The 8,288-nt window shown below is 40.8% G+C and overlaps 1 long non-coding RNA gene across 2 annotated transcripts; it reads left to right on the top strand.

The window, feature by feature from the left end:
- The first annotated feature begins 2,584 nt into the window (after positions 1-2,584).
- LOC148426736 (uncharacterized) lies at positions 2,585-5,006 on the top strand. Of its 2 annotated transcripts, XR_015865153.1 has the most exons (4): positions 2,585-2,773; positions 3,366-3,463; positions 3,622-3,806; positions 3,951-5,006. It is a non-coding gene; the product is annotated as an uncharacterized LOC148426736 (long non-coding RNA). The 2 variants fall into 2 exon arrangements; XR_015865152.1 differs by lacking the exon at positions 2,585-2,773 and having other exon boundaries at positions 3,187-3,463.
- Positions 5,007-8,288: the final 3,282 nt, after the last annotated feature.

Genomic DNA, 8,288 nt, shown 5'->3' on the forward strand with positions numbered 1-8,288 from the left:
TGTAAGTCATAGGTGTCAAACTCCAGTCCTCGACGGCTGGTATCTTGCGTGTTTTTCATATTATTTATTTTATATTTCTATAAACTTTGACAACAATTATAGAACTTTTGTTTTGTTGTACATTTGTACCATTTGGGCATCATGGGTCATAGTAGATGAATATGGGATATAGTAGATGAATATTTAACTAAAGTACAGTACATCATCAAATCTGAAACCACAGACTAACCCTGTCAAAAACTGGAAGCCGAGGCAAACATGGTGAGTTATCACATAACAAAATAATAATAATTTGCATTTGGACTGAAGTGGCACTGCCTTGGGTGGCTCTTTTTTTGAATTGTAGAACAACACAAATGTCCTATCCATTGACTTTGTCTATGAATTGATCATTCTTGTTTTTGCAAAAACAGCATTTAAAGTCGTATCAGTTGAGTGCTAAAAAAGTGTGACTGTGTGTCCATCCTGAGCTCCGCCCTCAACCCCTGTGTGTGTGTGTGTGCATGCATTTGTACATCAGCAGCTGCCTGTTCTTAAGGTGGTCCACTGCGCTGCCAAACTAACAACATTAATTGTCAAGTGTATTGGATTTGATGCTTCTGTCTGCAAGCTGTGACGAGATTACGCCAACCCTACAAGAAAGATCAAAAGCTTTTTTCAACAGCCGCAGAAATCTTGAACAACATATCGACTGGATCACAACTGCTGACACCTTTTGCACTGTCCTCCATCTTTGATTCTTTCCTGTCGTTGCTATTGTTCGTGTTTTATCCTTTCCCAGTTTCTCTGGGCACTGTTCCCACCCTCTAAATATTGTTACTCGCTTTCCTTGGAAAAATGGCTTTGTCCTAAGTGCTAATTTTGCAGAGCTGGCTGGGCCGCAGGTGCATTGAGAACGCCAGCCCATCATAGCAAGAGTGTTGGCCATTTCAGCCGCCCTGATTGTTCGCAATGTGCAATTTGTCTTGTTGGTCCAGTCTGCAGTGCGCGCTCGGAAACTGATTACAGCGATAATAAATGGCTGCCCTCCTTTAATTTATTTGACTGCATATATTTTATTCAAAGAGGAGTGTAATCTATTTGTACTTGCTGTCGTAGTAACTATTTGAGCATTTGTTATTTTGCTTCATGGACTAGATCCATCTCACGGCTCCTTTAATTCTTTCATCAGATCTGTACTTCTTATCCGCAGTCATGTTCAATGTGTCCAATTTATTGGCGCTGTCTCAGCAAATAGGGACACTTCCTACTCAATTGCAAGGAGTGCTGCCATAGTAGAGCATTCTCGTCTTTTCTATCCATTGAGGAGCACATCTTTCAGCACTCCCACTGATTTCTTATTTCCCTCACCTTACTTTCGCTTCAGTTCTCTTCTAACCTTGTTTACCCTACATTTACGTGTTAGTTTCCTTGATGACACGACACCAACTCAGCCTCCAATCATTTGGGGTCGGGATGAAAGTGACGTAAAAGCAGAAACAATTCTTTAATTCTTGGTTGGTTTGTGTGTGTTTCGTCATGGAAATCCTCGACTCACTCTTCAATGAACCATGACAAAGCATAAGCACCATCTGCTAATAGTTTTGTGAATAAGGTCATGCTAGCAATAAGAATCTTTTTACTTTATAAACTTGGGATACAGGTGCATCAAATTGTCTGTACCTTCTGCACTATAACATTGAGTGTTACGGTCCTCATCACGTATCACGCTTATGTTTCTCTTTTTTCGTGTGTCTGAATTCAGACGAACATGTGAGTCAAGGTCACTCAGGCACAACTACTGTTGGGCATCGATTTAAATTTGGACGATTCTGATTCTGGTTCTTCCATTTGATTTTGATTCCAAATATTCGTTTGGGAACAAGAAAATGCTTGTTTTTTCGCCCCAAATTTTTAAAAGTTGAAGACAACTTGCAAGTTTAGGATTTTGGCCAGAAACTTAAAGTCAAATCAGCATTTCGTGGGCCACATAAAATGATACGGCAGGCCAGATTTAGTCCCCGGGCCTTGAGTTTGACGCCCGTGGTCTAAGTCGACTTTATGTCACCTTATACGTATGTCCATGTGCTGCAGCTGATTCTGCTATAAGCTAAATATTATCTGGGTATTTGTGTGTTGACTCACTATTGTTATTGTTGTTCTACATTCTAAAGCTAAGGACTCTTTTGGTGCACTAATTTATGTCAGGCATGTTCTTGGCCAGCTCAGCTCGTCCTGGGTGGGCAAGTGTTGTTGAGTTGTTCACCAAGTACGAGCAGGAGTTAATGCTGTTCACACGTACATCAAAGCGGTCGACGTTCGAGAGAAAAGAAAGAAACAAGAACATACAGACATTACCAAAGTGGTCTGAGTGAGATGTTGAGTTCTGTAAAGTGGATTAAGTCGAGATTAAAGCAGAGTTGTTTCTCCTTTTGTGTACGGCCACACGCTTTGATTTGAGTTTGCACTTGTTAAACTTACTAAACCAGTTCTTACTTGGAATTTCAATCCATGGAATTTATGGTCGTCGCCGGCCGAGGCAAGCCGTCGGCCCGGGCAGTGCACTGACCCTGACACAGCAGGTTGCCTGGGGTGATCTGCGGAAAGGACTCCGTGTGCATACAATATATGCTGTCGCTCTTCGCTGTAACCCCTCCTTGATGTGCATCCACACAGCAGAGTAGTCCGCACCGGCCACTTCTCTCGGCCCTACGGCCCAAGCATTCCCAGCACCGGCACCCAGTGGAAAGCTGGGCAACCAAGAGGCAGAGAAGGGCAATGCTGTCTTGTGAAGGTCTCAATATGGTTAACCAATCACCACACAGTACAATAAACTGTTTCAGCTGTTCAAGCACACAGACAATAGCCACCACCTACATGCATACAACAACCATTCTGATTATGATGAATTGCAGCGTACACATAACCTAAACACCTGATTGCAAGGCAACGTGCAGGCAGTACATAATGCTACAGATGCTCTTGGGCCAGTAGGAATCATCACCACCTTGCAGGTGCTAACATAGTGCTGCGGCTTAGTATTCACTGACCACTTTTTCTAAATGATGTACAACAAGTACAGATGTTCGTAAGGCTCGAGAGGCCTGTATGCTATTATGAATCTTTCTACAGTTAACTATTATGTATATGAATATTCATCACCTTTGGCATAATGGCAATTAAATTCTTATGAAATATGAGTTATTTTGGGGGCTGTATTTCTGACCCCTAAGTAAGATGTCTGGCTCCCATAAACTCTTGCTTTAATCATGTGGCTACTGCTGCCTTTTCATGATATGTGAGCGTGTGGTTATTCTGCATCGACGTTACAGGCGCGGAACGCAATTAACGACACTGTGAGGACCCCTTTGTTTTTTTCTGACCAGGTGGAGCTGCTACTAAGAGTGTGGCAATGATTGAAAACACCACATTAGGTGTTTTTGATGAGGAAATAACCTTGCAACATGGTTAAAAGCTCCAAAAGGTTTGTATGATGCTGGTCCTTTAAATGTTTCTATTAAAATATTCTACACATACAAGTTAAATCAAAATTTGATGGGTATAAATGTTAAAAAAGAACAGCTTTCAAAGACTGAATGTTTTGTTTTATCCATCCATCCATTTTCTACTGTTGTATTCCAGGATCGCGGGGACAGCAACTTCAGCCCAGAACTCCTCTCCCCGGTCGTTTCGTCCCGCTCCTCTGGGAATACCTCCAGCCGTTCCCAGGACAGCTGAGAAAAATATTCTCTTGAGTGTGACCTTGGTTGTCCCGGGGCCTTTCCTGAGGTGGGACATACCAAGACCACCTCACCAGGGTGGCATAGGTATGTATACATCAACAACAGTTTTGTTTACCCCATGCATTTTATGCTTTCATTTTTTTGTGTGCAAATACATTTTAAGTAATATTTGTGTTTATCAAGTTGAATTGTTTCAACGTCACTTATATTGTGTGTTTTCACCTCTAGGGGACACGTCTGGAACATATACGTCGCAAAAATTAAAGGCTCGTTGAGTATTAACATTAATAGCTGAGAGGAGTGTTACAATTAGTCGTAACTCCAAAATAAAGTCTTCTGCAGTCCCAGCATAAATTCTTTTACCAACATCATTATTGAAACTAATGATTATTCGACATTTTTCACAATTGCCTCCAGATTAGTGTCATTGCATACACTTTCATGGCAGCTATGCTAATTTCGCTGAATTGCTTCAGTGTACAGTCCCGAGGCGATAAAGCCCGCACTTTTTGTGACTGCAACTCCTATGGTTAATAGATAATGCTTTTCTCTCTGAATAGAAAATGTTTGTTTCAGCTATAATAGAACAAACACAGAATTAATATTCAGCAGTCTTGGCGCACTGAGCCTAACACCTATTTCCACTACAGAGCCAGAGAGTCCAAGTCGCAGCCTGAAATCAGATTTCAGTGGTGCACCTATTTCATGTAAATACTTTGATTTGAGATGCTGTGTTCATGGTACGCAATGATGTCGAGAATTTTCAAGTTTGCTTTAGGGCAAAGACCGTCTTACTTGTGAACCATGTAACACCCTTTCTGCACTTTTTATGTGCAGCATTCAGAATTGCACCGTATTTGCTATATAGACAATAAGATTCACATATATGACCCAGTCTCAACATTTGTTCAAATCCCTCTTGAGGCTACATACAGGTGCAGCACATTGCCTGCAGCCATTTCACACTAACTCCCGCTGCGATTGAAATGAAGCTGATTTTTTGCATACCTCATTGATAACCTTGTGAAAAAAACTAGCAGCCGCTCGTAGTTGTCTTGCTCATTGTGCCTCCTTTGTGATGAGCTGTTTTTATTCAATTGTCCTGAATCGAGGAAATCATTGAGGACCAAAACTTGTGTTTGAGTTGCTGTGCCACTCTTGGTGAATTCCACCACAAGCTCTGAATTTGAAATGGATCATTTGACCTAAACATGGGATTTGAATAGTTCTATATGAACATTTACAAGAATAAGTTTGCTGAAATAGTCTCTGAAAGGACTCTATTAAATCATCTGAGACCTGAAAGGACTGGTGGCTCATTTTCCTTTACTCAATTCAAAATTCATCGAATAACCTGATTGCACTATTTAAACAAATAAAATAATGCAAAAAAAGTATTCCATTGAAAGTTTTTCAGAAAATGTATCTTTTTCTCATTTTCTCCCATTTATATTTATCAGCATGAGAGGTTCCTTATACTGAGAATTGAGCTTGTCAGTTTGAGGAAGAGTATGTTTTTATTATTTGATCTGAGCACACACATTGGCTTTCAGTCAAACCAACTTTCACACCCAGCAATATTTGGAAAATAACCTCTGATAAGATGCTATTGTTAAAAGAAGTGGTTGTGACCATGGGCGGTGCACTTTCACACTGAATCAGCAGCTGATTCCAAAGAGGCAAGTGTGTCTCTCCTCACCTCGTCTTTTGCAAATGTTAATAAGATCAAAGTGAATAAAAGCTGACACAGACGATGAGCATTATTAACCAGGCTCTTATTTGTCTGGCAGCCGCATCCTCGTTTGATCTTACACAAGGTACTCGGTGTTCTGTCGTGTGAGCGCTAATGCATCTGAAACAGTTTGAGGTTAATTAAGACTGACGTTTCTTCACAGTGTCTGGATTAGTCTTTCTTGACTGTGACTTTCTCGGTAATCACCCAAATAAGACCCTTAATATCTAGATGTGCTGCACTGCCATGGCCACTAACAGAGCAAAATGATGCTTTGCACAATATATTCAAGTGTACAAAAGAGGAGTTTAATATTCTGATTTGCAAGAGCTCATGCAAAGCATTTGTGATTATACCCTAGTTAATTTGCCATTTGTATTCGCCAAGACGGGCTTACGGTGTATTGTGTTGTTGTGTCTCGCTTCTAGGAGAAATAGAAAAAGTCTGCTGCCTGACCTGCCATGTACGATTTAGTCGTGCAGGGAGACAATGGTGGGATATCCAGCATGACCCACGGGGCCTCCTTCGAGAAGGACTGGGCAATAAACATACTGTTAAATAAACAGCTCTCTGTGTACATTATAAAAGAGCATTTTTTAATCTATATAAGCACAGTATTTTTGACACAGCAATTCTCCAAATTTGCAGGTGTAATTGTGATGAACAGAGAATGAATACAAACAATGTACACTTCCTTACCTAATACACACGTTACAATGAACCAATTCCATTTTTTTTTGTCCCGATGCAACCTTTATTTGATCTTTTAATGGCATCGTGAACAACACAGATCCGATTTTTCACATGCGATCCAGGCCACTTGGGTATGTGGCCGAGAATTCGATCAATATCCGATCTTTGTTATGCAACCCCAGTCAACAGCTAGGCCACATTCATCTGACCCACATGTACCAAACAAGCAACAAACGTCACAATTCTGCACTCAAAAAGGCAAGAGCGGGTTGGAAAAAACAAAACAACAGCGGAAGAGGCGGAGATACCGTAACTCAATGGAGGAAGAGGAAGCTGTATTTAGTTTCTCTGTCTCTTGGAGTGGGCGAAATGTTAGTGGTACAACAAAAAATGTCATGGCAGAAAACCTCAACCTTCCGCTCCTCAATTTTCTGCTTCCATCGGCAAATAATCCATTCGGCCGTTCATTGAGATACATCCGTAAACACTTAACTTTAAGCACATCTGCTGTATGTGACATCACAATGTCCCCCAATGTGCATGCAAGATCTGTTTAGCGTTCACACACGTCGCATACAGATCACAGTATTTTAGAAATGTGAACGATCTCACGAAAAAATATGATTTCACAACAAAATCTGAATTGAGCATTAAGCCCTGCAGCGTGAAGGTAGTCAGTGAACTAGACCACTCAAGGACCAAGGTTAATTTTGTCTGGTTTCCCTTCGGAGCCTTCTAAACTCTCAATATATTTAAGTTTAGTTCATTCATAACCAACAACCCTTTGTGTATGTCCATGCTAGTTTTTCAAAAGTTCTTCTTGTTTGCAGAGGGAAAGCTTGTTACAGATGCACTGTGATGCAGGCATCTTTTCTTAGAGTTGCGACCAGAGAGCTGGTATTGATCCTAAGTGCAAGCGACAACAAAGCTGGCTAACTTGCAATGCCACAAATGAAGCAAAGAAGCCTTGCAGCCTACGGAAAGCTCACAGTTCATTCTGAGTGACCGTGAAGCTCAACTTAACTGACTAATAAAAAAATCCAGATCGGAATGTAATCTTTGTTACTGCTTTCTCTTTATTTCAAGGTCCCAGTGTTTCAGCAGTGATTAAAATGATAGGCAGCAGAACGTAGGTCTCTGGAGTCGCTGTCTCAAAGCAGAAACGCAAAGGCTGGCAATGTCATCATATGGTGGCAAGCATCCACAAGTTTCTTGGTTAGGGTCTTCAAAATCCTCAAAAAAAAAAAATCTTCAAAAAAGAGGTTGGTTTTGAGCTCAGAAGAGATGGCATTCCAGCAAGGCATTGTTTTGACTTTGTTTACTGGGAGATTTCCACCTGGCAAAGTAAAATGTATTTCATTGAACATAATAAACCTGGGAAACAAATATTACACAAAACATACATCCCAACATGACATTCATTGTTTGATAGAATCGTTTATCTACACGTGAAGAATGAGCCAATGAATTCAAAGTATGCATGTTTGGATATTTAGCATTTGTGAGTAGAAGTCATTTTACTTCTCAGAAAAATAGGTTGATAGCATTTTGAAAAGGAGGCCTGAATTCCTTGGAGGGCATCTCTCATGCTTTAATGTCACCTCACACGTACAGTAGAAAAATATATCTATTAACCATACAAATGTGCAGGATCGATTGGTAACCCTCTCTTGCTGGTGAACATATTACCTGGAGATGGAATTGCTTTCCCCCATTGAATGAGATACAGGAAAGCTCAGTATGGTAGTGTATCAGAGCACAGTTTTTTTTGTTTTTTTTTTAATCCCTGAATCTCAGCTCACTGCATCGCAAAAGAGACATTTGCCAAGATTCCACTCCTCAGTTAAATGAGGGGGCCAACATGTTCTTCCAGCTCATTGGGCTTTGTAGGGGAAGAGCGAACACTTCTGTTTTTCTCTCCTTGGTTTGTTTTGCCTTCTGACCAATAGTTGAAGTTTGCACGCTTCTCAAACGATGCATAATGATGTAAACCGCTTTGCTGGTATTCTTTTTTCCTGTGTATGTTTTTTTTGGCTTTGCTTTCAAACCTTTGTTGTGATTTGCGGGTCTGCTATGTGCTGCAGCAATGTGTCCTAATTGTGCATTTGCTTTGCCGCATGGCCATTTTTGTGTTTGATGCC

This window comes from Hippichthys cyanospilos, chromosome 3, assembly GCF_059441005.1.
Source record: "Hippichthys cyanospilos isolate Australia breed blue-spotted pipefish chromosome 3, RoL_Hcya_1.0, whole genome shotgun sequence".
NCBI classification, from domain to species: Eukaryota; Metazoa; Chordata; class Actinopteri; order Syngnathiformes; family Syngnathidae; genus Hippichthys; species Hippichthys cyanospilos.